We start from the raw sequence: 11,337 nt of genomic DNA, 5'->3' as shown, positions 1-11,337 counted from the left end.
AGAATTGGGTGCTTTAATTTGGTAATCTGTCTTCTGTCTTCTGTCTATCCATGTCCATTTAATCCCTGTCCATTTATCCATCTATTCATCATTTCATTTGTCTATTCATCCATGTATCCATCTATTTATCATTTGTCCATCCATCCATCTTATATCTATCATTAATCCATTTATTCCACAGATGATCTCGTTACTTCCTCAACGTATTTAAAAACTATTAGAATTTGTTGGTTTCTTCGGCAACCAATTATTAGGTCTACAAGAACTTTCACGAGGTGCTCGCAGTACAACCATTCATGCTTCTATATGTACAACATTTCTTCTGTTTTATCACACAGTAGCCACGTAATATAGGTAAGATTAATGATCAAGTTAATTGTTACCATATTACCTCTTATAATGGAACATGCTCAATTATTATCAGAATTAGAAATTATTTTAAAAGTTTTTTTTATACCACAACTGACACGATTTGGCAATTGCTGCTGCCCATGCACATATCGTCGTCTACATTATTGTCACAATTTTAAAACCACTAAAAGTTATTTTTAGTAGCTATTCTATTTTTGGGTGATTGTTTAGGTAACAATACAAACACATCATCAATCAGTTTTATAAAGGTATCGGACTCCTTCACTTAATTTTTTTACTTCTAACTATTTCGGGATATCTACCAATGTTTGTTTTGTAAAATATTATTTTTAGTTTGTCCCTTTAATTTGATGGTGGTAACATGGTATTATTTTTAGTTTGTCCCTTTAATTTGAGGTAATATGGTATTATTTTAGTTTGTCCCTTTAATTTGAGGTAATATGGTATGATGCTTGCAGCTTAGGACTCATTAAAAAGATAAAATTATCATTGAATGAGTTAATTCAAAACCCAACACTTAAAGACTTTAATTCAAAGACTTTGCAATACTTAAAAAATTCAATGTTGTTGTTAAGTTTTATTAAATAATTTAGTTCTTTATTAAACTATAAAGATGCTTCAAAAAATATTCCTTATTTTGATATAACAGTTACTTTCTTTGTACCAAATTAGCCAATCTATTCTACACTATGTGGTACTATTTCATCAATAATGCCTCATTGAGATTAAATGACAGACACGATCAAACTAAAACTGAATGTATAGTCGTGTGTGTTTCATTGTAGTTTCCATCAGTGACTTATATTTGTAGTTCAGTTTCATATGTGCCTTCAATAGATGTGGAAAAAAATCGCTTCTTGCAATCTATGACAGTATTGTAAAAAATTTGTAAGATCTTTTGTTGTTAATAAATAATGTAGTAGTTAGTTTGTGATTAATAGTTTGAGGATATAGACGAGTATCCTGCTTCTGTTTCCATGATAAACTGGTAACACTAGACTTACTAGTTTACAATACTAGTTTACAATACTGGTTTACAATACTAGTGTACATACTAGTTTTACAATATTAGTGTACATGCTAGTTTGTGTTTATAATACTGGATTACAATACTAGTTTACAATACTAGTTTTACGATATTAGTGTACAATGCTAGTTTACAATACTAGTTTACAATACTAGTGTACAATACTAGTTTTACGATATTAGTGTACAATGCTAGTTTACAATACTAGTTTACAATACTAGTGTACAATACTAGTTTTACGATATTAGTGTACAATGCTAGTTTACAATACTAGTTTACAATACTAGTGTACAATGCTAGTTTACAATACTAGTTTACAATACTAGTGTACAATACTAGTTTTATGATATTAGTGTACAATGCTAGTTTACAATACTAGTTTACAATACTAGTGTACACAATACTAGTTTTATGATATTAGTGTACAATGCTAGTTACAATACTAGTTTACAATACTAGTGTACAATACCTAGTTTTACAATATTAGTGTACAATGCTAGTTTGGTTTTATAATACTGGTTTACAATACTGGTTGAGAGAAAACAGTTGTACTGGATAAGGAGTACCTTTGCTAACAGACTATTAGGAAAATAGTGAGATAGAGATGTACATCCATGCACACAGACATATCTAGTTTACATACTAGTTTTACGATATTAGTATACAACGCTAGTTTACAATACTGGTTTACAATACTGGTTTACGATACTAGTTTACAATACTAGTTTAATATACTAGTTTTACGATATTAGTGTACAATGCTAGTTTACAATACTGGTTTATATACTGGTTTACAATACTGGTTTACGATACTAGTTTACATTACTAGTTTATAATACTAGTTTTACGATATTAGTGTACAATGCCAGTTTACAATACTGGTTCATAATACTGGTTTACAATACTGGTTATCAGTTTTGGTTTGACCTCTTGTTATACAAGTGTTTCAAATACAGGAAATATTACACGTTCTTATAGGTTGTATTTCTATGATTTACTTAGTTTCTTGTGAACTCTTAGCTATGTTACTTTGGAAATCCCAGTATGTTAATATAAGACCACTGTCTGAGATTTAGTATGGATGCTATTAAATATAATGTTGTTGTAAAGGAATACTTACTATTGTCAATTTACTAGTAGAGTTTGTGTTAACTTGTAATGCATCAAAACAAATGAAGCTTACTAACTCTATTTCCTCTATTTAATTGAAATGATTAGAAGAATTAACATACCATTAATACCTCTGAACATAAGTCACAAATTATGTTATTGTTAGTGAACACTAATAGTGAACATCATTACTTACCACAATGAGTCAATGACCTAGAATAGCTACCATTAGTAAGCTCTAGACTAGTGAACATCAGTACTTACCACAGTGACCTAGGATAGCTATCATTAGTAAGGTCTCCTAGACTAGTAAACATCAATATTTACCACAGTGACCTAGGATATTTAATTAAGATATTTAATATTTAATACATTCATGTACAGGAGAAGAGACATCATTTACCACAATAAAAGATAATCTATAGAGTTGGCCTAGGCCTACTTTGAGACTATGATGTAATTAATTGTTGTCCCTATATTTAGAAGTGGTCTATAGTAAGGTAGAGGTTACTATTGGCTCATATCATTCATTGCTCTTTGACCTTGTTAAATTAATTGATAATATAAATTCTTTTTACTTATTTTTAACAAATGTTCGTGTACATTCTTGTACACTCAATATGACACATGTGATGCATACATTACAATATTAAAATGCATTGCAGACTGATTCCTATACAGGACTTTGCAGTCTCATTCCCAACTGTCATTATTTAATATATACATTCATATATGGTAGTGTCATATTCTAGCCTCATTCCTTAACTAATACAGCATGAGTCTGATCATGAATATATTAAAATATTGGATATCTTAATTGATGATAACTATTCTAGGTAAGTACTGATGTTCACTAGTCTAGAGTTCACTAATGGTAGCTATTCTAGGTCACTGTGGTAAGTACTGATGTTCACTAGTCTAGAGCTTTACTAATGATAGCTATCCTAGGTCATTGTGGTAAGTACTGATGTTTACTAGTCAGATACTTAGACTAGTTAGTAATCAATAAACAAATTAAACAGTACTTATAAGTTAACTGAAGTCATTTAATTCAGATACTGTTCCCACATACTGCAATACATTGTATCAGTAGGACTGATAGCCCATTTTAGTAACTTGATCTCCAAGAGATTTGGTCAATTTATTTACAATTAGTTGCTGTGACAACCGAGAATATTTTGTATTCCCACAATTGCGTTAGCTAAATTGTAGATCACGTCTGTGTCAGTGAATTTGTGAGTATTTCTCATGTGAGTGACATGTGGGAGATAGTGGTATTTATACCAGCTGCTGTATTGTGTAGAGAGAAGGAGGGGAAAGGAGCAAAAAGAGACAGACAGAAACTCAGACAGACAGACAAAGAAGACAGACAGACAGACAGACAGACAGGTAGACAGACTAATTAATAATCCCATGATAACCTGTAACAGCATTAAGATATTAATGATTATTAATTGCTTGTTGCTTCTAATAACCTTCTTGCTCACTTGCACTTCTAACAACTCATTAATTCTAAGAACATAACACACATATATAGTTTATCATCTGAATAAGAAATAAATATATAAAGTTGTGTAGTATCCTTTCATAACTAAATCAAAAAGTGGACTTTTTGAACTTTGACATGACAGTTAACCAAGTTGAGTTCTGTCTATTGAAAGAGTAACAGTCCAGTTGGCTTCTCAATGAAGTGATAGTAAGGTTTCCTTTAGACAACTTAGTGGCATCCTTACTAATGCTCTATTTATACTTACAATAAAAGTTTATTTTATTTAATGCTTTAAAGATCATGTCTTGAAATCTGGAATTATTTATCTAAGAACAAAACATTTATTTTTTATTTCTTACTTTGTTAATATAGTTATAATGATCATCATTGTACATTACATCTATTGTATGTATAATGTTGATAACATAAGTTTATCATCTAACAAAGAAGTTATCTTGACAATAAACTCTCTCTCATCCGATGGAATATGCCAAGTTCTTCTATGTGTGTTTGACCCTCACAATCATCTAAACCCCACACATTGACCACTGTTTCGTGAACCATTATTTCATCTTAGTCTTCTACTATCATTGAGTAGTCTATTAGGGAGGTGGTCTGAGGTCTTTTTTGTGGGGTAGCTTAGATAATGTTGTCAGTGAAGCTCTCAAAAAGATAGAGGACTTGATAGCTATACTTACAAAATAACCTAAGAAAACACAAGAAAATAAATCACTTTTTAATCCTTTCTTTGTTAATATATTAGTTATAATAATGATCAATGTATATTATGAATCGTATATATGTACAAGTGTATTTGATCAGATGTGATTTCAACTGTAGTCTTCACCATTCTAGGACACAATAGCGACATTATTCAAGTTGTTTCTATAATCCTTTCTCGCACAATACATGTTTGATATAGATACATCGTTAGGAATAGTTGTTTATATTTGGAGCTTAGAAACTTTTACAATAAACATTTTGGTATTAATTTATTTTATAGCTAAATGTATTTTAAGGCTATTAAGACTCATATGGGCGTTACTACAAGTTTAGGTGTTACTACAACCTAATATCTCTCTTGATAATCCAATATAAGAAGCACTTATTAAGTACTGACATGTTGAGTTAATATATTTTATTATATAATATTGTGGTACATCAAAGTAATGTTGTCTCCATAGATGCATTCCACACGCGCACTCCCTTAGCCAATTGTCTTTTTGTCTGTTTCTTGTGTCTTTTTGATGTGACAATTATAATAATTGTAGCTCAGAAAATTAAGAGATAGTTTTTACTGGTTAGTATTGATATGGTTATCGTGGTGTTATGCGATACATGATCTTGTGATTGTCATGAGTTGTGACGTAGATACTTAGGTATTGTATATCTTAAGTTAATAAGCATTATTTTAATTCATTTCTCTCTCTCTCTCTCTCTCTCTCTCTCTCTCTCTCCTCTCTCTCTCTCTCTCTCTCTCTCTCTCTCTCTCTCTCTCTCTCTCTCTCTCTCTCTCTCTCTCTCTCTCTCAGGCTCTCCACTCCCAGTACTGATGCTGATCATGCTGATGGTTATTACAATTGCAGATGGACAAATATCCAAATGTAATTATTAATGATTAAATAAACAACTAATGCTTCTTCCCTCTCTCTACATCTCTTTCTTCTTCTCTTTCTCCTCTCTTCTCCTCTCTCTACATCCATTCTCTCTTCCTCTAGTGTGTATTATATCTTTATTTTAAAGGAAGAATTGAGCTATTACCGAGGAAATGTTGATGAGGTACATCAATTACTACTATTTACTATCATACATACCACTTTAATTGTTACCTTATCCATTGTGTCTTAATGGGATACTATTGTGTGACACTTAATAAAAAATGGATACTATTGTTGTACTCATAGGGGTACTCTGTTCTACATAACTTAGCTGTTTTCATTCATTATAATCTATTTGTCTATTTATCTGTTTTCCTCTATTCATTAAGGTTATTGACCCTTAATTTAGCTAATTTTTCTCTATAATTTGTCCCAACACACATAGTTAAAAAAAATAGTTTGCTTTCTTTATTGTCTTCATTACTTTACACAATACCCCTGGAATTATGACGCTATATGGAGTAATTAGTCACACATAATGGTTGCTATGTTGATGTAATGCTATAGTAACCTCGATAGACGGCATATGATGAGTGGATGTATGCTATGATGTGAACTGTTCCTATATTGTATACATCATAATATGCTTTGTGACTATACACAAATTCATTATTTCCAAAGAATATGTTGAGCAGGTGTGTATGTACAAAGTGCTATGTCGCCCAACATTTTTGGTGGCTGGTTGTGTGCCAATTTACAATGTACCATTCTCATGAAACATGTTTGGTGTTCTTTTGTGCTTTCTGTGTCGCTAGTTCCTATCACTTAATGAAATATTTTGGTGGTTATTTGTCTGCCCACGTCATGCCATATTTGACTGATGTTATCATATGAGTCATCAATAACAATAACTATTAATAATTGTCTGTTATTGCCAAACTGATGTCATTGTGATTGTTATGGTTAATAATGGTACTAATATGAATTACCTGATCAATGATGTTTGATATTTACTGTAGTTAATGGTTATTGTGTAATCGTTTGTGTGTATGACCTCTGTTTTTTCCTTTTATTTTGTGTATATGATTTTAGAATGTGTTTGGTATGTTTATTAGCATTTGTTATTATATCAGTAATATATGTTATTGTTTTCAGTATCTATTTTTGAATGGTCATACCATTCATTTGATGTGACATATTGTTTATGTAATAGCTCCTGGGTTTGTTACTAAAGTCAAACTGAATTAGAATGTGAAAGACGTAATGACTAAGCTTTGTGATGGATGCAATATTACTGTTAGTAAATTTTGATGAAAATAATTTGAATAACATTTTGGTTGTAATGATGCACAAACATTTCGGAGGGACTATAATTAATTTTTATAAAAAAAATTGAAATTATGGATTATAGCGTAAACAGCTGATGCTTTCAAGTTGTAACTCAGGGATAATTTTGATAAAACACTTAAAAATACTCCATTACAGGGATGCACATGCTTTTAATAAATGCAATTAATATTATTGTGTAATAGAATATAAAAAAGTCTTTGTGACATTGAGGCTTTCCATGACAAAAATATCAACTGAAAAGAATGCTAGAATTTTTTATTATCAAAGATGAATAATGTCTTTCTTCATAATAAGAGGTTTTTACAATGTTTTTTTAAAAAAAGAAGGACTCTATTATTTATATATTTATCAAGAATAGGAGATTAATTACGATTGCTTAAAAGGTTGAACATCTTTAGAAAAAATAATGTGATTACAATCTTAATCAAAGCAATATATAGGGGATTAACTGATTAGGTTTTGAGGGAACATAAGAAACAGAAGTAAGACTTTCCCAAATGTGTGACTGTAATATGAGAATCAGAGACTTGCTTGCAGGAAAAAAATAAAAGAATGTGGAGCAGACTGGAAGCAGCATATGTACTATCAGCAATAATGAATTTCATAATAATTAATACAGCAGGGTAATAAACTTATTATTTTTTTTTAGTCAAAGTTCTCAATAGGAACAGACATTAAAATAGTCCCTACTCTATCACTGTTACTGTATGACTTATTAGATAATGTAAGTTTGATATAGTTTAAGAAGGTATGCCAAATATCACATCCTTTCAGCTGGGAATTAGAACAGGATATGTTTGGAGTATATGAGATGTTGTGTTGTTACTATAAATGGTAATGTGAATTGGTTTGGTTTAGGTTTGGGGTGGTATAGGAATCAGTCTTTGGCGTTATTTCCAAATATTGTGCCTTCTGTGTGTTTGTCATTAAAAGATATCTTAAAATGTCTTAGTGGGGAGGAAAACATTTTAGTTACAACATTTACATGTACATGTACATGTACAGTTGTAATGAAAATGTTGTACTTTGATGTCTAAATTTGTGACAGGTTCATCTGTATTTATCGACTGACAAGCTGCTTTGAAATGGTTAGACGTAATGAATTATGTTATACCAATATTGTAGAATTGTGTAACACTCCTCTCCTCTCTCCACATCCTACTTACATTCCTATCATTCTTGACTTTTCTATCCCCTCCCTGGAAGCTATTTACTGTACAATATTACGTTCTGCCACAACTCTTAAATAAACAACAATTGTTTTAAATATTTTTTCATAATATTTACTTTATTAACATATTCACGATTGTTTATTGTGTTTTTAGCGCCTCTAGGGACTCGAGGTGGTTATATATGTTGACATTTGATATTATCATGTGCACAGTTTGCTGTACTTTAACTACAGCTGGTGGTCAACTGCCAACAGTACATACCCCCATACCCCACTTGTTTTAGATTGTTTATATGTCGTTGTATAATATATCGCATAATAATCGCCTCTTGGGAGGTATTGTATAATTATAGATGAGCATGTTTGACTTGAAACTTATGCTCAAGTGATGTCATAGACTAAACAAGTGATGTAATAATATATCCATACATACATAACCCATTTGTCCATCCACACATCCATCTATCCTATCCACATAGTATGTTCTTTCACTAGGCTATCACATGGTTAAACGTGCAATGGACGGCCAAGACCAGTGGAAAACAGTTCATCATTTGTGTTACTGGGAATTGAAATGGTGTTACTGGTGAGGTAGTCAGATTACAGTGTAAGTACTGATGTTCACTAGTCTAGAGCTTACTAATGGTAGATATCCTATGTCACGGTGGTAAGTACTGATGTTCACTAGTCTAGAGCTTACTAATGGTAGTTTATCCTATGTCACTGTGGTAAGTACTGATGTTCACTAGTCTAGAGCTTACTAATGGTAGCTATCCTATGTCACTGTGGTAAGTACTGATGTTCACTAGTCTAGAGCTTACTAATGGTGGCTATCCTATGTTACTGTGGTAAGTACTGATGCTCACTAGTCTAGAGCTTACTAATGGTAGCTATCCTATGTCACTATGGTAAGTACTGATGTTCACTAGTCTAGAGCTTACTAATGGTAGATATCCTATGTCAATATGATAAGGTTACTTATAGTTAGGCAATCTAATGGCTTTACAAACCACAGACACAAGCTAGGAATAATACTTCAAAGAGATATAATATTCTTTTCTGACCACTGCACACCTCCAGACTCCAGTACATATTCTGATCTAGTTACTCATTGTTAAGTTCAAAAGTAATATTAGTAATTCATATTATTACACATTTTAAAGTGAGAGCACTCATATATTACAGCCAATAATTCATTATTCTGTCCACTCATCATTACTACGAATCATATCTAAAACATTTGTGTTTTTCATGCTTTGTACTTTGTTTGTGGCTAATGCATTCTTGTACATAATGTAGCATTGTGGTATTTCTGGGCATGTCTAAAATGCATAATTCAAATACCTGATCTAATATAATATTTATATGTGGTTTGTAGTTGTATAAAACAATGCAAGCGGTCATATTAGTGCCTTGTACTTGTTGTGTGTGTGTGTGTGTGTGTGTAGCTATAAACATGTATTATTGTATTATTAGAGTAATTTACAGACTAATGATTAGGTCCATTTTACATAAAAATCTATTGTAATTAATAGGATATTCTATAATTGTTATAAGATATATTATATTATTATTATTAGTAATTCAGTATTGTAGACTAGTGAACATCAAAGTGAACCATACAATTTATCTAAGATAGCTACTATTAGTAACTTGTGTATGTTGTCTGTACTTTACCACAGTGACCTAGAATAGCTATTATTAGTAAGCTATAGACTAGTAAAACATCAGTACTTACCACAGTGACCTAGTGTAGCTACCATTAGTAAGTTCTAGACTAGTGAACATCAGTCCTTACTACAGTGACCTAGAATAGCTACCATTAGTAAGCTCTAAACTAGTAAACATCACTACTTTAATAACACAGTGACCTAGGATAGCTATCATTAGTAAGCTCTAGACTAGTAAACATCAGTACTTTCATAACACAGTGACTTAGGATAGCTACCATTAGTAAGTTCTAGACTAGTGAACATCAGTCCTTACCACAGTGACCTAGGATAGCTACCATTAGTAAGCTCTAGACTAGTAAACATCACTACTTTATAAACACAGTGACCTAGGATAGCTACCATTAGTAAATTCTAGACTAGTGAACATCAGTCCTTACCACAGTGACCTAGAATAACTACCATTAGTAAGCTCTAGACTAGCGAGCACCAGTACTTACCACAGTGACCTAGGATAGCTACCATTAGTAAGCTCTAGACTAGTCAACATTAGTACTTACCACAGTGACCTAGGATAGCTACCATTAGTAAGCTCTAGACTAGTCAACATTAGTACTTACCACAGTGACCTAGGATAGCTACCATTAGTAAGCTCTAGACTAGTCAACATTAGTACTTACCACAGTGACCTAGGATAGCTACCATTAGTAAGTTCTAGACTAGTAAACATCACTACTTTCATAACACAGTGACCTACTATAACATAAATGAAATAATAATTTTCTTTTCTCATAATATCAGGATACATTACTTTAATCAGTAGCTTTTTTTTCTCACAATTGTGTTTCAATTGTTGTTTTTACTGTGTGAACTAGTCCCCATACATGATGGGACTTCCTGTAAATGCTTTTTCCTTTCAGTAAGACTGCCACATTCCCATATGAATTGTAGTAAGAATAATTAGATCATTAATCACAAGATGTTACTAACAAATGCTCTGCTCTAATTAATGTTGAAAGTATTTGTATATTAAAGTTATTTAGCATTTTTATAATTGTCTAATTTACTACTCCACCTACTCACTTATCAATTGACATTTTTTATTTTTTTATTTTCAGTTTCAAAGGTCAGTATACTGTTGCTGCCCACTATGCTGATTTATTGTATAGAGAAAGCAAATGGTCAAAGGTAGGTAGGAATGGACAGATAGATGGCTGGATAGATGAATGAATAGATGACTAGATAGATGGGTGATTGAAGAATGGACAGATGGCTGGATAGACAAACAGATGATGTAACAAATAAATTCACATAGTTATAATTTATTTGTTCATAAATAGTAATTAATTGTATTTAGTAATTAAAACATGGTTACCACTTCAAATACAAAATAATAAAAGGTAATAATTAACAGTGTTATTGTTCTCCAATAAAAATCCTCTAAGATTCTAACCACTACTGGCATAAGTTATCCTGCCTCTTTCATCCATACAGTGTGCTATACTGAAAGTACATAGCGATGATGAAACATGACATACTTATGAGATCAC

The sequence above is a fragment of the Gigantopelta aegis genome, unplaced genomic scaffold (genome assembly GCF_016097555.1).
Source record: "Gigantopelta aegis isolate Gae_Host unplaced genomic scaffold, Gae_host_genome ctg2629_pilon_pilon:::debris, whole genome shotgun sequence".
Taxonomy (NCBI): domain Eukaryota; kingdom Metazoa; phylum Mollusca; class Gastropoda; order Neomphalida; family Peltospiridae; genus Gigantopelta; species Gigantopelta aegis.
Note: the sequence above shows the minus strand (reverse complement) of the source record.